We start from the raw sequence: 6,484 nt of genomic DNA, 5'->3' as shown, positions 1-6,484 counted from the left end.
TTCCTTACTAAGAACACACCCTAATACTTGATTCTATGCATCGCATGCTACTATAAACTCCTTTTCAAAATCTGGAAACACAAGAACCGATGTTAACACTTCTTTCAGTTTGTCAAATGCTTTCTGACACTCTTCTGTCCACTGAAATTTCATACCCTTCCGTAACAATCGCGTCAACGGCTGTGATAAATCTGCAAAACCCTTCACGAACTTTCGATGGATTCTATCACAACCGCTGCAGTACACGCGATAAATACATTGTTAGTATATATGCAAGAGGAGCTATTAAAAGTCAGATAATTTCTTCACGAGAGGTTTTGCATTTAAAAATCGTAGGACTATAGCAAGTGTAACTTTTTTATCGAGATGCAGTGGAAAACGTATAGCTCTCTGACAGATAGGACACTATTAAAGTGTTATATCGGCTGTTGAAACCCAGTTGCTAAGAATAATTCTAAAAATAAAAACCAGTTACGCTTCAGATTCCGACTGAATGATACGAAGTTGAAAACTTAACCGTTATGTTTAGAACGTACTAAAGTGGATCCAAACTTGTTTACATTGGTATTTGATAAATATGCAAATATTCTTAGGATTCATCCCTTGACTGTACACAAAATATTAATTTTAATTTCTGCTTACGTGTACTACTCATGATATGCCATAGTTGATTTTCATCAAACAAGTTTGTATGATGTAACATGTCTGAAAGACTGCGGTGATGGATGTATTATGCAGAACGTATTATAAAAACGAGGAGCAAGATTTAAAAAGCAGAATGAGAATCTAATAAATGTTTTCAGTTAGCTTTCTGTATGTAGAGGAATGAGAGAACTTTGTTAGCATCAGATTGAATCCTGAGCAGGCGTTGAGGGTCCGATTAATTGAGTGCCACACAACAGTTCACTAAAGAAAGTGGCTGTAAATTAGCAAAGAATGTTCATCATTTCACCATGTCACCTTTATTAATGTACCATGTCTTATGTTTTTTCCTTCGCGTACAGTTTCATAGATACCAGGTCGACGATGCCCTCTAAGATTCTTTCGAGTAAGATAATGATATCCCTCAAGTATCTGATTTGGGCGAGACTGTTTGCCATATCAGTTAAAGGTATTACGTCCAAAGGTAACTCTTCCGCCCAATGTTCATTTTTTGTGGACGACTTTGTTAAATTCTGTTCCTCCTCTAACCCTGCAATGTCTACTCGTCAGCTGCAGCTAACATTAAGAATGTGGAGGAGTGGGTAAATAGCATGGGTTTTAAATTTTTGTGTCAGAGAAATGTATTTTTGTTAATTTAAACAGTTTCTGACATCACTTTAATTTAGCCATTCTTAAAATGAGGGACAATTTTCTCAATTATTCTAGTTCAGTGGGGCTTCTGGGTCTCACATTTGATGAGAGGCTGACAAACTTAGCACACCAGAAGACTGTAAAGACCTAAAGGCGTTGATTACATTAAGATGCCTCAGCCAAAGGTCATAGCGAACAAACTGAAAGTCTACTCCATTTCTACAGGGTGATCAAAACGAAAGCGGCCCGATAAATATTTCATGCACCTGGGGCAAACAATATAACTTGGGTTCCCTATCTTAAGGTGCCTGAAATATTTACAAGGCCAGTTTTATTTCGACCACCCAGTACAAGGATTATGCGCAATGGCGACTTGATGTGGGTGCACTGTTTACAACACAGCTAGGCTATCACATCTTGAAATCATCACTACGGTTTACCAATTTGATTGTTAGCCTCGGTACTGACAGTGGCGCGCCATCATATGTCATTCGCCAGCATATCTTGATGATGCCACCTGTACGCTGCCCACTCTCCACTCCATAGTCACCGACTTTCCATACCGTTGCTCGGTCTCCAATGGACGAATATTCAGAAACAGGCAGCGAGCAACGAGGCCAAATTAGGATTTAGTTCTCCGCCCTGATTGATAAGAGACCCAAAACTACTTGAGAATTATGAGTACACAAAAACTAGTTTACATTGGACAACGTTTTTTAAATCTTTACTTTACATAATCCTATCTGAGGACGGTAGCTACGCTGCTGTTTGCAATCCCATTGGATACAATGTTATTTCCTAAATTTTCAGTCGTCATTCTCTTACCCAGTAAGTTTGCAGTGTACGAAGATTAATTATATGCACTCTTGAGTGAAATGGGGCAGACGATGTGTAATTATGATATCGCATTCCTTCTCTGCAGTGGCTCCTTATATGCCCTTCAGAATCTCCATCGTACATTTGTTGTTATTATTATTATCATTATTTTCTTTTGGGTCATCAGTTCTCCGACGGGTTTGATGCGGCCTGCCACAACTTCGTCTCCTGTGCTAACGTCTTCACCTCAGAGCTGCACTTGCAACCTACTTCCGCAATTATTTGTTGGATGTATTCCAATCTCTGCCTCTTGCTGCAGTTTTCACCTTCTACAGCTCCATCTAGCACCACGGAAGTTATTCTTTTATGTGATTCTTCAAATTTTTCCGGCGTAAATCGTGACCAAATAGCTCAAGCGTGAACGGCCGGACGTCAGTGTCCAGCGGACATAACAGCAGCTCGTCAGCGCACCTGATGATGGCAACGTGATCGCTTACCGAAATGTTGTGCAAGCTGGACACTGAAATCCAGCCGTTCACTTGTGAACTATTTCGTTATTCTTTGATGTCTTACGCCATTCCTATCATCCTGTCTCGCCTACTACACTCATGCTCATAAATTAAGTATAAATGCAGAATGTTATGCCACACAACGTGGCACTACACAAAACTGGCGCTAATAGCATAGGCATTCAGATTTGTAAGTCCACAGTATTGGTGATAAGCTGAGAAAACCTTCCCGAAACACATGTACTACAAAATGCCACTGTTTCCTGCACGTGTACCCCGACATCAATATGGGATATGATCGCCATGCACACGAACACAGGCCGCACAACGGGTTGGAATACTCTGGATCTGGTGGTCGAGCAGCTGCTGGGGTATAGCCTCCCATTCTTGCACCAGTGCCTGTCGGAGCTCCTGAAGTGTCCTAGGGGTTTGAAGACGTGCAGAGACACGTCGGCCGAGAGCGTTCCAGACGTGCTCGATGGGGTTTAGGTCTGGAGAACAGGCAGACCACTCCATTCGCCTGATATCTTCTGTTTCAAGATACTCCTCCACGATGGCAGCTCGGTGGGGCCGTGCATTATCATCCATCAGGAGGAAGATGGGACTCACTGCACCCCTGTAAAGGCAGACACACTAGTGAAAAATGACGTCCCGATACACCTGACCTGTTGCAGTTCCTCTGTCAGACATGCAGGGGTGTACGTGCAACAGTACTGTACATGGCTGCTCTGGTTTGGGTTTCCCCTGGCCAGAGGTGGATTATCATCAGGGATCCTCGAGCTTCCGCTCATACTCCCTTCAAGTCCAACCCATGCATCCACTACCCAACTTCGCCACAACGAAGGAAACCGGCTCGGAAAAACTACCCTCTTTGTGGGGAAATGGACCTTCCATCTGAAGAGCGCCTTTAGCCACCCTTTTGGGTGCCCACGGGGAACCACGTGGAGGCGGCGCCGCCACTGCTGATGGCGACCCTTTTCATCAGCAGTACAGCTTCCACATACAGCATTATCGTAATTACGGAGGTGCTCAGGGGAACAATCTGTAGCCCCCAGGCTGGCGAGGCCCACATGCTGTCGATCACCAGTTTCCCAGGATCTCGGCCAATTCCTGTCCATGTACTGGTATTTCTGCCCTCCGACATTCCCTTCTCGCCACTGGTGTCCCAGGAGCCATGTAGAGGCATCATCGGTGGTTCTGAGAGTCAGCTCGTCACCCCTCCACACTCAGCCATGGTTCCTCCAAGTGCGCGAGATATCATGGCTGTTTCGGAATCATGGGTCAAGGAAAATGTTGTTTTCCAGTTGGTACTGGTTCTTGTACTGGGTCGCAATCGTTTCCTACTATTTAGTGTATATTTCTTTAGATTGCTTCACTGATGATTCTCGCTACTTCCCTGATCTCAAATGCTACCTCAGCAAATGCCTTTATTGCTGAGGATCTATCTACTGTTTGGAGCAGAGTTTCCTTTCTGTGGTAGGATGTGTGTCCTACTGTTTGTATAAGCTGACTTCTGGGCTCAGCGTACTGCATACAGGTGTAGAGGATGTGATTGGAATCCTCTTCCTCACCACATGTACATCTGGCGTCATCTTCAATGCCCAGGTCGCAAATTTTCTTTTTCAGACCGTGGTCAGTCAGCAGGCACGATAGGGAGTATGGTGGAATCGTCGCCCTCCGCCAACTTGCCTGCCACATTCCCACATCTGGTATCCAGCCGTAGGTTTCCCTACCCTTCTCTGTCTGGTTCCATCTATTCTGCCACTTCTCCTGCAACATGTCTATTTGTCTGCAGGTATCACGTCTAGAGCTTTGCCCAGCAGTGGGTCTTGGAGCCTGGAACCCTGCGACCGAGCCAGCAACACCATGTCGAGTATAGTACAGCAAGGCTGCTTTCACTATATCCAGGTCGAGCGGCATGCATCCTGTTAGTACTTGCAAGGCCTCCGTCGATACAGTCCTACAAGCTCTGGTCATCTGGAACAGAAATGGCCTCTGAATTGACTCAATTATACGTTGGACATATCGGTGCTTCGTCCGGTCTGCCCATGCAGCTGCACCATATCTGCAAACAGAGGCACAAGCCCTGATAGATTACCCTTAAAGACTTTTTCTGCAGACCCCACTCCGTTCTACACTCCTGGAAATGGAAAAAAGAACACATTGACACCGGTGTTTCAGACCCACCATACTTGCTCCGGACACTGCGAGAGGGCTGTACAAGCAATGATCACATGCACGGCACAGCGGACACACCAGGAACCGCGGTGTTGGCCGTCGAATGGCGCTAGCTGCGCAGCATTTGTGCACCGCCGCCGTCAGTGTCAGCCAGTTTGCCGTGGCATACGGAGCTCCATCGCAGTCTTTAACACTGGTAGCATGCCGCGACAGCGTGGACGTGAACCGTATGTGCAGCTGACGGACTTTGAGCGAGGGCGTATAGTGGGCATGCGGGAGGCCGGGTGGACGTACCGCCGAATTGCTCAACACATGGGGCGTGAGGTCTCCACAGTACATCGATGTTGTCGCCAGTGGTCGGCGGAAGGTGCACGTGCCCGTCGTCCTGGGACCGGACCGCAGCGACGCACGGATGCACGCCAAGACCGTAGGATCCTACGCAGTGCCGTAGGGGACCGCACCGCCACTTCCCAGCAAATTAGGGACACTGTTGCTCCTGGGGTATCGGCGAGGACCATTCGCAACCGTCTCCATGAAGCTGGGCTACGGTCCCGCACACCGTTAGGCCGTCTTCCGCTCACGCCCCAACATCGTGCAGCTCGCCTCCAGTGGTGTCGCGACAGGCGTGAATGGAGGGACGAATGGAGACGTGTCGTCTTCAGCGATGAGAGTCGCTTCTGCCTTGGTGCCAATGATGGTCGTATGCGTGTTTGGCGCCGTGCAGGTGAGCGCCACAATCAGGACTGCATACGACCGAGGCACACAGGGCCAACACCCGGCATCATGGTGTGGGGAGCGATCTCCTACACTGGCCGTACACCACTGGTGATCGTCGAGGGGACACTGAATAGTGCACGGTACATCCAAACCGTCATCGAACCCATCGTTCTACCATTCCGAGACCGGCAAGGGAACTTGCTGTTCCAACAGGACAATGCACGTCCGCATGTATCCCGTGCCACCCAACGTGCTCTAGAAGGTGTAAGTCAACTACCCTGGCCAGCAAGATCTCCGGATCTGTCCCCCATTGAGCATGTTTGGGACTGGATGAAGCGTCGTCTCACGCGGTCTGCACGTCCAGCACGAACGCTGGTCCAACTGAGGCGCCAGGTGGAAATGGCATGGCAAGCCGTTCCACAGGACTACATCCAGCATCTCTACGATCGTCTCCATGGGAGAATAGCAGCCTGCATTGCTGCGAATGGTGGATATACACTGTACTAGTGCCGACATTGTGCATGCTCTGTTGCCTGTGTCTATGTGCCTGTGGTTCTGTCAGTGTGATCATGTGATGTATCTGACCCCAGGAATGTGTCAATAAAGTTTCCCCTTCCTGGGGCAATGAATTCACGGTGTTCTTATTTCAATTTCCAGGAGAGTAGTTACCCTCAAGAGGGAACCTGAGACAGCACTTAATCTATTCTGGATGTTCCTCATGTGAGGTGTGAACCAGAGTCTTTCATCCAGAGTTACACCGAGATATGTAAACTCTGCAACGAACTTGATATTTCCTCCCTCGAGAGGAATTGTTGGTGGTCTGTGACTGTCAAATCTTCCCTTGATGGTCATGGCAACCGTCTTTTGTTTGGATATACCTAGCTTGTTTTCGGTGGTCCATCTGCTTACCTCACCCAGCGCGATTTTTTCTCTGTCCTCTATCTGTTTCCTGCTCTGACCCATAATGATGA

Source organism: Schistocerca nitens, chromosome 7 (assembly GCF_023898315.1).
Source record: "Schistocerca nitens isolate TAMUIC-IGC-003100 chromosome 7, iqSchNite1.1, whole genome shotgun sequence".
NCBI classification, from domain to species: domain Eukaryota; kingdom Metazoa; phylum Arthropoda; class Insecta; order Orthoptera; family Acrididae; genus Schistocerca; species Schistocerca nitens.
This window is presented reverse-complemented; position numbering follows the sequence as displayed.